Here is a 14,419-nt window from a genome sequence, read left to right on the forward strand (position 1 = left end):
GATGTTTCCTTGGGCTGTGTCTTCCCCCAGTCCTTCAAGTACACCTTCTCTCAGCTTCCTGACTGTTCTGCCACACTCTGGCTTCCATGATAGAGTTAAATTTTGGAGGCCATGAAATAGAATAAATGTTTCTATCAGACATTTGGTCACCGTAACACAAAGGTACCTAAAGGAAACATTAGAAGTTCTTTATGAGGTAAAATATGAGAAAATTCATAAAAACAGATTCTCTCATTTTACATAGTATATCATCATTATTGAGTAAAAAGAGATATTTTAGTAGATATTTATTTATATGAGGGATGCTGAGCTTATGAGAATTTGAGAAGATCTTAAAATAATTATGTTTCAATAAGCAAAATCAGTAAATGTATACAAGACCCACAGTGTTGGTGATTAGCTGAAGAAAACTGAGAAATATTTAGATATGCGTAGTTCTAAACAAAATGCAGGGGAAAATCCAGCTACCACCCCATCCAGGAAGAACATGTATCGTAGGTGATTTGTAGGATAAAACCCCAATATGGGCAGAAGAAGGGAGAATAAAGGTTATTTTATGAAATGGTTAACTTTTATTCTCCTTTCTCAATTCCATATCCCAAAGAGTTAGCAATAAGGCCTCAAACCTTTAGTAATGGGATCATTAATGTTTCCTTCACCTTCTGAGCCTTCTTTTAAAAAATAAACTATCTCATGAAAAAAAAAAGAAACAAACATCCAAACAACTATTCACTATTTAACCAAGTTAAAGAAATTTCACTGAAACACAAACACACACACACACACACACACACACACACACACACACACACGAAAATCAAAACACAAAACAGCAGCAAAACATTAAAAACTCAAACATAAATTTTTTTCTGCTGCTGTTGCTGAATCAGAAAATCTTTCTACAGCATGCCCTAGCAAACCGCAAAAAGGTGTGGTAAACTTTATATTTGTGTCTAGAATTCCTTTTTAAGCCCTCTTAGGTTTTACGTGGAGTTAGTTACCACATTGGGCTAATTTAGTCGGTAGAGCATGAGACTCTTATCTCAGGGTTGTGGGTTTGAGCCCCATATTGGGTACCACTCTGTTGTATTAGGGTGTGGCAGACCACTTGCCACTGCCCAGCTAGTTTACACCCGAAATAATTACACAGAAACTATATTCATTTAAACACTGCCTGGCCCATTAGTTCTAGCCTCTTATTGGCTAACTCTTACATATTGATTCAACCCATTTCTAATAATCTGTATGTTACCATGAGCTCTTGGCTTAGCAGGGGTGATTCATCATGCCTGATCTGGCAGCTTCATGGCAGCAGCTCTCTCTGATCCTGCTTTCTTCCTCCCAGGATTCAGTTCTGTCTACCCCGCCTACTTATTTTCTGACCTATCAGGCCATCTGTTTTTTTATTCATTGATCAATGAAAGTAACACATAGAAGACCTTCCTACACCAAATGTCTCTGTGAGACTCTTTATACAAAGCTAGTGTATCCTGGAAGATGTATGCAAGAGATATGTAATGCTATTGAGTCGGAAGACAAGCATTACATGACAAGTCTTTCCTTGCTTGCTATAACATCTCTTACAAGTACTAAGAAATTCAGAGTTTGCTTTGTATTGGTCTTTGATAAAGTAAATAAGCCAGTTACTCTTTGGGAAAAAAGGCTTAGTTCATGATCCCTTCCTTGGTTCTGCAATGACTCCACTTATATAAAACCCATCTAAGGACTGAGTGTCAGCTCAGGGAGATTCTTGAGACTTGGCTTCCACTAATTTTCTCCTAGTATACTGAGAATTATTATAGGTAGGCACTGTGAAGGGAAAATTTTCTCTATCATTTTCTTGTAAAAGTATAGTGAAGAAACAGTCTTTCAAATCCATAACTATAAGAGGCCATCCTATTGATAATAGGGAAGGCAGAGGAATCCTAGATTGTAGAGGGCCCATAAGTTGAATAACATTATTGACAGCTCTTAGATCTGTTACCATTCTCCATTTACCAGATTTCGTTTTTTTTTAAGAGCAAATACAGGAGAATTCTAAGGGCTGGATGATTCTTCAATATGGTGACAATCTAGTTGTTCTAATACTAGTTGTTCTAAAGCCTGCAACTTACCATCAGCTGGAGGTCACTGCTTAACCCATATTGGCTTCTCAGTTAACCATTTTCAAGGTAGGACTGTTGGTACCTCTAAAGGTTTGCTAGTTATTCTATGTTCTTGGATAGCCTGAATGGCTGATGACCTTTGTTCATAATACCTTATTATATCCTTCCCAGAATTATGTGTTCCTGGGACTGCAAGAATCTTAATCAGGGTATTCCAATGCTGTAGCAAGTCACAGTCCCATAAATTTATTGCAATATTAGCTACATATGGCCTCAGTTTCTCTCTTTGACCTTCTGGACCAATATGGTCAACCCATCTTGTACTTTGTTTAGTTTGAGATATGGTTCCAATTCCTAGTAATTGAACATCTGATTCTTGAATAGGCCAATTTGGATGCCAAGATTCTGGAGTAATGATACTCACATTCACACCTTTGTCTATCAAGTCAACAATTACAATGTCATTTATACACACTCTTTGCTTTGGCCTTTGATCATTTCTAGAAGTCTGCCAGAATATACGTGTTTTGTTTCCCATTGGGAATTTTGACTTATCTTCCATGTTCATGCCATCATTCAGAACAGCATGGTCTTGTACAGAAGGCTCTGGATTATTTAATTTTCCTCGTGTGACATGTCCTCCACAGTTACTTGGAATGACTGGGCATCTTTTGGCTTAGGGACCTGCCTGATGGTATCTGGTTCTTTGTCTGTTGTTGATCTGCATTCATTAGTCCAATGTCCGACTTTGCCACACCTTCTACATATACCTGAAGGCTGAAGTCTCCTATTTTTGCCATTCCCATAAGAGATATTATTGCTAAAAATTCTTTGTCTACATCCCTTCTCAGATGTCCTATTCTACTACAATTAAAACATTTGGCAGTTTGATGTCTCCTCATTCCTTTGGAAATTGCTTCTCCTACTCAGGATTAGCATTATCGACAAATGTCTGAACATTCATTGTATGCAGAATCCATTCATCTATAGGTACTGATCTAACCTTTAGAGGCCCAAGTATCTTTTTGCATTCTAAGTTTGCATTTTCAAAAGCTAGAGATTCATGGAGTACTCATCTAGCATCTGAGTCTGTTACTCCTTTTTGTACAGCCTTACTTAGTCTTTATAAAAAGTTGGTAAAGTGTTCTCTCTGTCCCTGTCTAACCTTGGTATATGATTCAATCTTTTTCCTAGTTCTTAAATCCTGTCCCAAGCATTTAAGACTGCTTTGTGGCATAGGGACAAGATCATTTCATTGTAAATAGCTTGAATCTGTGGGTCAACATAATGGCCTTCACCAAGAATTTGATCTTGGGAAGTTTCAAGGCCTTTTTCTTTTCCCTGTTATTCCAAAATTTTGACTTCCTCTCTGAAATAAATTCTAAACATCAATAGAGGCCCATCATCCAGAACTGCTGAAACTAACTGGAAAAAAATCATATGGGGGTAGCCGTGGCATCAGAAGCCCAAGTCTTTGTCATTACCTTAACAAATGAAGTATGCAAGCCATAAGTTATAACAGCTTGCTTTATTTCTTTTAGCTCATTCATCCCTACAGATATCCATCTACTGCCTTTGGATCTTTTTTGGCCTTTATAACCTGGATGATTTTTCAGCATAGATTACAGGGTAGGAAGCTAAAACCCTGGGCTAGCCATCTCTGACAGCCACAGGTGATGTTGAATCCTGTCCTTGTGTCTTCTTTCCCTTTTCATCAGCTCCAATAATTTCCTCAATTATTTCAAATCTTTTTATTATTGTTTTTTGTAAAGCCTGAATCTCCTGGCCTGTGTATATTTCTAATGATTTAATTGAGGCACATAGTCTCTGGTCCTCATTCTGCACATGTGATTCCAAGGTTTGAATTTTCTCCTTTAAAGATAACATCTCATCCTTGGAATTTATTTGAATATCATGCAGATTGTCATCCTGGAGAGACAGTTTTTCTGTTAACTTATCATGACTTTTTGAAAACTTTTGATTGTCAAATTCAACAGTATGAAATCTTTCAGATAACTTCTTAGTACCCTTAGATATGGATTTAGTTTTGTCTGTAATAGTATTAACTTTTTCGGTAATCCTTGATTTTCAATGATATTAATCCTGTCAGTTAGCTGTTCATTGTTAGTCTGCAAAGATTGTATCATTTCTAAAAGTGCCATATTCTTCCTTAATGATAGAATATGGAAAAGAAAACTGAAACCTAATACCAAACAAAATGCAGTATCACCATAATCATATATGCCTTACATAATACAATCCATAGTATTAGCAAAAAAGTTACTAAAGTTGCATTGTTAATGATGTCTACCATTATGATTTATATATTACCTGCTATTGTCCAGCAGATGTTGTGGTTGCAGAGTTGCACCTAGAAGCAATGCAACCTTGATGACAGGAATGGTCCTGGGCTGCTTTAGTTTCTGCCTTTGTACTGGTTAAATACTGAGAAATATGTGTTTCTTGACAAATTAAAGGCAAAAAATCAATTTCATACATGAACCAAAAAACTGAGAACCCAGGGGCAGGGAGCAGAAACTGGAAGCTGCACAAGTTAACACACAGCAAGGAATCACCCCAGCAAATGCAGTGGTAGTGCATGTGTGCACTTGGGAAATTTCCAAGTTGCTACATGCAGTAAATTCCACTGTGGTGGGGATTCTACAAGAAACCGCTTAGGCAAAAGCAAGTCAAGTGGGCACTGTTGGGAGACTGTCTGGGCTGTGAAATTGCTAGGCCATTAGGCCATCCACTCTGATAGGCATGGAGTTTAAATCCAAATGGAAGCCAAGTGTGGCACAGATGCTTTAAAAGAAATTTTATGCCAATCAGAATTGAGAAATAGATGGCTATTTAAGGGTAAACTCACAAATCAGAATTCTCTGCTTGAACGGAGACAGAGATCAAATCCAACAATCCAGCAATCTGAGAGAGCAGCAGGTGAAAAGGAGAAAGGGCAGATGCAGGCTCTGCATCAGCATATATAGTCTCAGAGTCCATGCCCCAGTAGGTGGGTAACCACAAGCTGTAAGACTTCCTACAGCAGTGATATATATAGAACACTTTTTCAAGGCAAAAACTACATTTATGTTAAATATTACTTTATCTTCAGAATATTACTTTATCTTCAGAATGCATGATAAAGTGTTGAGGGTTGAAAGGATGGATTAACTGTTAGGAGAATTTACTGTCCTTGGAGAGGGCAGGAGTTGTCACCCAAACACTCAGTTGTATCACTCAGAACACCTGTGACTCCAGCATTAGAGGAACCAATGCTCTATTCTGGCCTCTATGAGCACTGTTCACATAAAGAAAAATGGGAGGAATATTTACATTATTGAAAACACTAGCACTCATATCTACATGCTGGGCATATTTTTATACCAGTTTCTATAAGGCCTGCTAAATTTAAATTGTTTGAATATTTTCACAAATTTTTTTCTTCTAAATAACTTGGAAATATTTTAATGCTTTTGAAGAGAAAAAGTTCCAAAAGAGAATTAAAAAAAGAATAAAATGTTTGAATTATATTAACCTTAGGTGAGGATTTTAAATTTTATTTTGTAGTTAATATTGTTACATATTTTGTGTTGAATTCCCGAGATTATTTAAATTAAAGTGATGGAATCTACATATCACGCAGTAGCATGTTCAACAATAGACAATGCTCAGTTAATGTTGTTCTAATGTAGCTTTATGTTTCACATAAAAATGTTTAATTTATTCCACTTTTCCTTCTCATCACTGAAACAACGCCCTGACTCATCACCTATTCCTGGCAGCTACTAAGACTACATAATTGAAAGTTACTTGATTCATATCATAGTGGTTGTCTGTAGGATGCTGGAAAGATCCAAGTCCAGAGGACATTGTAGGTGACCTGAAGTTCCCACGTCATAGAATCATTTCCCAGTCTGTCCAGACACGCAGGAACAGGATAGCTTTACTCACAGAGCTGAGGAGGATCCTACTACCATTGTCCTGATGCTCATTCACTACATCTGGTAGGATTGTTAAGCACATTTTCATTCTTCTAGTGCCCAATCCCACATTTGTTTTTCAGTCCTAGATGGTACCAAAGAAGATTTCTTACAGGAATTTACAGAAAAAAAACGGAAAAAATGATATAAAGAAAGAACCTTTTGAGTTAAACTATGGTGTGATCCCGTGCTTCTCTTCACCCTAGGCTGGTCTTCGGAAGGAGAACTGGCAATGAGAATAGAAAGGAAACCTGCAGAAAGAAAGAGGAGAGCTGGCAATGAAAATAGAAAGGAAACCTGCAGAAAGAAAGGGGAAAAGCTGGATTATATTTCTGGAGATGAAAAAATTAATGAAGAGAAAGGAAGACTTTCAGAAATAAGGCAGATAATCACAACAGTACATTAAGAGCTTCAAGAGAAGAACAACAGTATGTGATGCATAATAGACTATCAGTCCATTACTGACTCATTTACTCCTGAGCTCTCCACCTCAACCAAGACTGAAATATACCTGTCATCCATTGCAAATGAGTTAACATCATTCTTATAAAAACATTAAAGTTTGTATTTAACTCCCTTTTGGTCTTATTTTCTCCTCTACTCTAGTTTTTTACTATATACACACATTCTCTACTCCCTGCGGTCTCTCTGTATCTCTCCCTCTTCTTCCCTCCCTCGCCCTCTCTCTTTCTCACTATGTCACACTTACCACGGATAATACTCTTGTCACTAAATAAATAATATTAAATATCATTTGTTTGTGTCTTAAATTTCACAATTTGAACTTTTGCTGTTTTGCCTTGTGAGGAATAACCTTCCCTAACACCCTCAGATTCAACAATCTAGTAAGCACATTTTTCATCTTGTTTGACATATTTACTTATCCATATATTTTTTCCACCATATGCCATATTTTTAAATTGCTGTTGAGATCTTTATTCTCATCTAATTGGCACTGAGTTAATACATCACCTTTTACATTTTTCTGTAGCTCTATCTCCCTTTCTGAAGCAGTCCTTCCTAAAGGAAGGAGAATTACAAGTTATAAGGACTTACAAGGAATTTATAGGAAGAAGGAGCCACTTCTGGGGTTTAAATTATCAGTAAATAGTTGCTATTCACGAGGAAATTGCTTACTGTAAAGTGTGCATAGGGTAACCAGAAAACAGCTAATATAAATTGTCACCTATGATAGTGATTCTGCTACTCAGTCCTGACTCTTGGTAACACAATTAACTCTGATTCTTGTTCATCAGTCTGGACTTGGCTGAACTTGTTTATTTTATATGTTGTCAGTACCATAGTTGAGATGAAAAGATCCCCATGCATCCAGTCACAAATGCAACATGGTTCAAAGCTAAAGTAACATTTACTTGGGAAATATTCAAAATAACAAAACAAAAACTTCTCTGTAAGCTTCCTAAACATATAAAGCTATTGCCCTATGCCAGGCATCCAGATATCCACATGTTCATATGACAGTCGACTTATTATCAAAACATTATTATTTCAAGACATTCCAAAACAAACAAAAGAAAAAAAATGAAAAGATCAGTGATGAACTCCAGATTCTAAACATTTTCCTCCCAAATGATAGATCTTCCCAGGTACTTCATAACACTAGATCACTCCTACATGTCCAACTGCACAGGATCAGTAACAGTCACATTCTCCATCTCAGGAACTGGGAATGGTAGCTGCTGCCAGAGGGCTTGCAAGATGGTAGCATTAACATGTAATGTGGTTTAACGTGGCCAACCATCTACATTAGCTTTTCATCTCTGAAATTAACAACTTAAGCCAAGAAAATGCTATTATTTTTTGTGTGTTTGCAGTAGATCATGAGAAATTTATAGAACACTTAGAAAAGTACATATTGGAGTTTTAAGGAGACAAGACTTGCTCATGATTGCTGTAAGTTGGCTGACCAAGAAAGCCAGTAAACGAAGCAGCTAAAATACACCTACATATAGTTAGAAAGGAAAAACAAAACACAAGCTAGATATAACTACAACATAAAGGAAAACAGGCTCTGTGTGTGTTTGTGAATGTATGATATACATGCTAGATACAAAGACTATTTATTGGTATATATACTATATAAACAGGTTATTTGTATACATGCTGGATAGAATTATCCTTCCTACTTTATTAAATTTCTATGTCTGAATGCCATTTTCAAAAGGGTGCATATGTAGTTCTCAGTTCAAGAGCTCATTTTTCATCTAGAGTACTACTGTGATGCCAATTAGGGTTACCATCAATTACCATTGATGGCCAAGGTAGCCATCAATGTTAGAGGAAAGCTGCTTGTTGGTTCCTGGCTACTCAGCCGCAAAATAATCAGACAGAAACTATATTATTTAAAATATTGCTTAGCCCATTAGTTCTAGCTTCTTACTGGCTAACTCGTGTATGTTAATTTAACCTATTTCTATTTCTATTACTCTATGTATAGTCATGTAGCAAAGGCTTACCAGGTAGAATTCTGGTGTTTTTGTCCTGCTGGGCTACATAGCTTCCCTCTGACTCCTCCTTCCTTCTCCCAACATTCAGTTTATTTTTCCCCACCTACCTGTATTCTACGCACAGTCCCAAGAAAGTTTCTTTATCAACCAATGGTATTTACAGCATTTAGAGGTGAATCTCATCACATCGAGGCCTGCAACGTCAGGTAGAAGACAGATACATCTTGCTGGAAAGAGAAAGTGGAGTTCAGAGAGTTAAGACATTTGCTAGAATTCAAAAGGTAGTCATAGTAGAAGTAACACTCAAACTCATGTCTGAAGCTGACTTCATACCAATTTCATGCTTTAAAGGAAAAAGCACCAGGTGACAGAGGGTCCTAGCAGAGGCAAGGCTCTCCTGTGTGTGACTGTGGTGGTCAATTGACCTCTGTTTGTTCTGGTTATCACGGCTACTGCTCATGACTTAGCAAGACATTCCGGTAAGTAAGGAGATTCAAGTTAATAAAATACTCAATACTCAACTTCAGATTTTTCTTTGTGAGTTAAGTTATAATAAATAGTTTATAAAATAAAGTTTCTTTCCCTAAAAAGAATTCCCAATCAAATAATTCTTAAAAAAATAAAAACTAAGTAACTGAATAAATTCACTGCTGAGAAAAGTGAGTCATAGTGCCTAATTATGTTACTTCTCTCTTCATATGACTATTATTTACTAATAATATATCACTATCTACTTAGCTATCAGTAATTTCACTATCTTTATCATCTGTCTATATACATTTTTATTTATCTCTATGAATTTATTATTTTCTTTCTGTTGTGATCTATCTAGTCATCTGTCTACATATTATCTACCTATATATCTGTCTCTATGTGTCTATCTATCTCTCTATATCTATCTATAATCCATCTACTTCATTCTGTAATCTATCATATATCCATGATTATCTATCTATTATCTATTATCTATCATCTATCTATCTATCTATCTATCTATCTATCTATCTACCTATCTATCATATATATAGTCCTAACCTATCCATCTACATCATCAATTTTTCTATCAAGCTCTCTGTCTGTTTATCCATGCATCTAACTAGCTAGCAATAAGCAATTAATCTGTTTAATTTGCTATCTATAGCATATCATCTATCTATCTATCTATCTATCTATCTATCTATCTATCCATCCGGTCAGCTGTTCATCCATCCATCTATCTTCTGTCATCTATTTATATATGCACAAACACATCTCACACAGTGTATTATACTTAAGGTCATCTAGTGAGGAAGAAAGACACTTAAAGAGGGCTTTTCCTTGCTATAGAATGCTATAGAATTACACACAGTACTAAACATTGCATCCTGTCCTAAATAAATGTATCAAAAGCACAATGTAATGTAAATCTATTTTATAGATTTACACTCTATGTATCACTCAGAGGACCAGTATGTAAGCTTAAACATCAATTCCAGGGTTGCAGCTAAGTTCTAAGTGTCTCATAGAGGAAGACCAAGATTTACATGGCTGTGAAGCTAAGATAGCAGCAGAGAGTTTTTTGGGTTTTTTGTTTGTTTGTTTGTTTGTTTTTGATATAATTTGGTCATTTTCTTCTCAGAATAAAATGAGGGTACGTACAAGAGATGGGACATATTATCTTGAATATCAGTTCTCAACCTGTTCTTCATAACCCCCTTGAAACTGAATGACTCTTTCATAAGGGTTACCTAAAGTCATCAGAAAAAAAGCAGGTATTTATATTATAATTCATAACAATAGCAGTTACGAACCAAAAACAATATAATCTTATGGTGAGTGTCACTACAACATAAGGAAGTATATTAAAGTATTGCAGCATTAGGAAGATTGAAAATCACTAACTTAGTGGTTTCTACAGTAATATAGACTCCTACTCTACCCTTTACTAAAACAAAAAACTATAAAACATTATCCAATTAACATGATTCTATCATACTACTCCAAGACAGCATTACAAATTATGAGTTCAAATACTAGAAATTGGAAGAGTGATTTTACTGTTTCCAGTTAATACTATCAAAGATAATTTAAGTTAAGGATGAAGAAAAATCTTAAAAGTTATGTCTTAATCTAAAAGAAAGATACATAAAAATATTCTGACAATACTCTCATCAAGAATTTATGATTTCTATTTCCTAGCAGTAAGTACAAATTTAAACACCCACAAGTATAAATAATATAATGGATAACCCATTGAACACAAGCCAGATTTCTCTAGTTCAAAGTTCCAAATGAACCTTGATCAAAGTTGATATTTTTTTCTTTTTTCTTCATTGTCTACTTGTCTTGGAATAGAAAGATATTTGGATGAATTCAGTGACCAAAAGACACTGTGACTATGATTGGTCAGGTAGGATTTTTAAGCTATTTGTTATTGCACTTTGTGTAAATGTAATCTGATTCAAAAATAAGTGAAACAAGTGTATCAAGAATAAAGCCAAAAAGTGCAAAATCTGTTTGTAATAGAGTAATTAAGCACTGTTTCTTATGTTTTACTAACTATAAAAAAGAAGTAGGATCAACCTAGTCCTTAATGAACAGATAAATAGATAATATGTGTATACATGTAAACACATGTACATGTGAGTATACTATAACATGCAAAAAAGAAAAAGTAAATGTAAGGGGATAAGGAAGAACTGAGTACAGGTATGAGTTATGATTGGTGATATAAAGCCAATTGCTTCTCTAATTGTGTTGGATTTTTTTTTCTTTTCTGGGATGATGGTATTGGCAAATAAGTACCTAAATATATTCAGCACTGAATGAAAAAATTAATGTGAAGCTTTACAGATTTCATTTTGAATGCCAGTATTTTACTGTTCATTAAATTGTACAGATTTTGGGTCTGGCTAATTTTAGTATGTGATGTTTTTATTTATTTTTAAGTTGTTGTTAATATTAAAGTTTAGTTTTAAAAAAAGGAAACTCAGATTTTAGAGATGCAGGAAAAGTTCAAAATCATGCTGTGAAACTCCACAGTGCTAACCACATAACTGACAATAGACAAGGGACTGCCATGTAAAGACAGCTCTTAGGGACTGAACAGCAGGAGGCTTGGCCACAAGTGCTGCCAAGAGCATGCAACTCCAGTTTACAATGGAAGAATGAGAAGGTTTCCATAGAGGTTGCCATAGAAATGACAGAGAGCTGGAAAAGAGCATCTAAGACATAAGATGACTATGACACAAAGTCTACTTATTTTACATATAAAGTCTAAGTCCCCATTTAATAGTGGCACTTAAGGGAGAACAGCCACAGAGCCAGGGTCCTCAGAAAACATCTGTTATGAGTCAACAAGATGAAGAAATGGTTGAAGCAGGCTACCTGGTTGTGATGTGGAGAATGGAATGCCTGTAGTTATGATAGTAGTCTCAAAGGCAGATGCTCAGCAGAGAAGAGAAGAAAGATCACCAACTCTGAAGATGACAGAGGTGAAAATGACATGAAGACTTAAGATAATTGGAGATTTAATGTGTAGGAGGAAGTCTTTTGGGTTTGTCGATGTGAAGTTGAGGTGTCAAACCTGAGAGGCACTTGAGTCTCAATGTTGAATAAGTAAGAGATGTTCAGAGCATCACAAAAGATGGTGCTTGCTTGATGTAGGAAGATCATCTGTCTATGTGTTACTTTCATTGGTTAATAAAGAAGCTGCCTTGGCTTTTGATAGGACAGCAGCTTAGATAGGTGGAGTAGACAGAATAGGATGCTGAGAGAAAGAGCAGAGTCAGACAGACACCATAATTCCCCTTCCTGAGACGGACGCTGGCTAGACTCATGCCAATTAGCCATGACCTCGTGGTGACATATAGATTATTAGATTAGTCAAGATGTGAGAGTTAGCCAATAAGAGGCTAGAACTAATGGGCCAGGCAGTGTATAAATGAATACAGTTTCTGTATAATTATTTTGGGTGCAAACTAGCCAGGGAACCGGGATCCCGGCAGGAATGCAACCCGCCACTACTTTTGCAACACTTGTTCATTGACTGGAAGCATGGCATGACTATCATAACCTATTAAAAGAGACACAGGCTTTAAAAAGGAACTGTGAGCAAGTTCCCTAAGAAAAACTGCATTAGGAAAGTTAGAGTAGCACGTCCACAGAGAGCCATGATGGGATTCTGAGGAGGAACAGAATAGTTCACTTCCCTCCAGTCTCCAGGAAAAATAGAGAGTTGTCTGTTCTTCTAGGTTGCAGAGAACAGTGACGGGATTTTCTTGCTAGTGAACTATTCTAAGTTCTAGAAGCAAGGAAAACACTGAAAAAGACAGTCTATTACTCAAGGCCACCTTGGATCTGGGGAGTAGGAAAATGAGCAAGCCTGTATCCAAAAGTAGAGAAGGGGGATATAGCTCCCTTTAAAAGTTCTTCATGCCTCAGTTTCTCAGCTCTCCAGGAAGTGCTGCAAATACTCTTCCTTTGATTTCTGGGGAAGAACAGGCAGCAAGAGTGTTGTTTATCTAACAGAATGGTGCTCCAGCACAAAGGATGCGGGAATAAGTCTGAGATTTAAGCAAGATGTGTCAATTTGAAATGTCTCAGAAGTGCAAAATTCATTCACTCTTCTGTTACTACAGTTTACATGAAGCTGTATCAAAGGTTTTTTGTTAGTTAATTTTTTTCATGTATTTTACATCATGACTTGCTTTCCCTCCCTCCTCTTCTCATGTTTCCTCTCCCTGCCTCCACTCTGACCCATCCCATTCACTCCTCTGTTTCTGTCCAGAAAGGGGCACTCCTCCCATGAATGTCAACAAAGCATGATATCAAGTTGAGGTAGGATTAAATTCTTCCCTTTATATTAAGGCTGGGTGAGGCAACTCAGTATGAGGAATAGTTTCCAAAATGTCAATTTAAGGATTAGGGACCAGCCCTGCTCCCCCTGCTAGGCGTCTTGCAAGTACATCAAGCTACACATTTGTCACACATATGTAGAGAGTCTAGGTCAGTCCCATGCAGTCTCCCGAACTGTCAGTCCAGAGTCTGTGAACTCCTATGAGTCTGTGTTGGATGTTTCTGTGGGTTCCCTTAATCTATCAACTGAGCTACAGTGGCAATTCCCCTTTTAATAGGTGCAAAATGCTCCCCAGTGTTTCAAAGCATGTATCATAGCAGAACTGAGAAAACAGGAACACCATGGACATAAAGTAATGCGGAGTCTTCCAGTAAGGACCTAGGCTAATGAATAAGTGACAAGAAAGAAGCAGAGAGATGAAGAAACAAGGAGGAAAGAATGGATAGAATGTCATCTCAGAGTAAAAGAAATTCATGAACCACCTAGGTCTGGGTTTATGCATTGATTCATGCTTTATCTAATACCATCAAGCAGAGTGTGACATTACACAGCTATTAGTCTCTTGTAATAAGCCAAGACATATGTTTTTTAACCTTACAGGTGTTAAATAGTCAGGGAAGGTGATATCCGATCTCTAAAGTGAAGTAAGGAATTGTGGTTAATGCTACATACCGATTACATTAGACTGACAATTTGTCTGAATACATTTTCAGATACTGTAATATGGCTGCACAAATGAAAAGAATCATCTTCTTTAACAATAAAAAATGAATGCATTATGAAGAAACCTTTTGAGTTTCAGGCTGAACTCAAAGACCCCAGGCTTCTGTTCATACATTGAGCTATTTTCCTGAGCTCTGTAATATGGCAAGAGGCCAGAGGCCGAAGCACTGGGCCAGGCAGATTTTTCATGAAGCTGAGAGATGCTGTACCTGAGACCTGAGGTAATCAGCAAGACTGTGCTTAAGGAAGAGTAGGAACTGGTGACTTTGTTGTCAAAAAACCTGCCCTCTTTCACTCATAACCCAA

The sequence above is a fragment of the Myodes glareolus genome, chromosome 8 (genome assembly GCF_982192425.1).
Source record: "Myodes glareolus chromosome 8, mMyoGla1.1, whole genome shotgun sequence".
Taxonomy (NCBI): Eukaryota; Metazoa; Chordata; class Mammalia; order Rodentia; family Cricetidae; genus Myodes; species Myodes glareolus.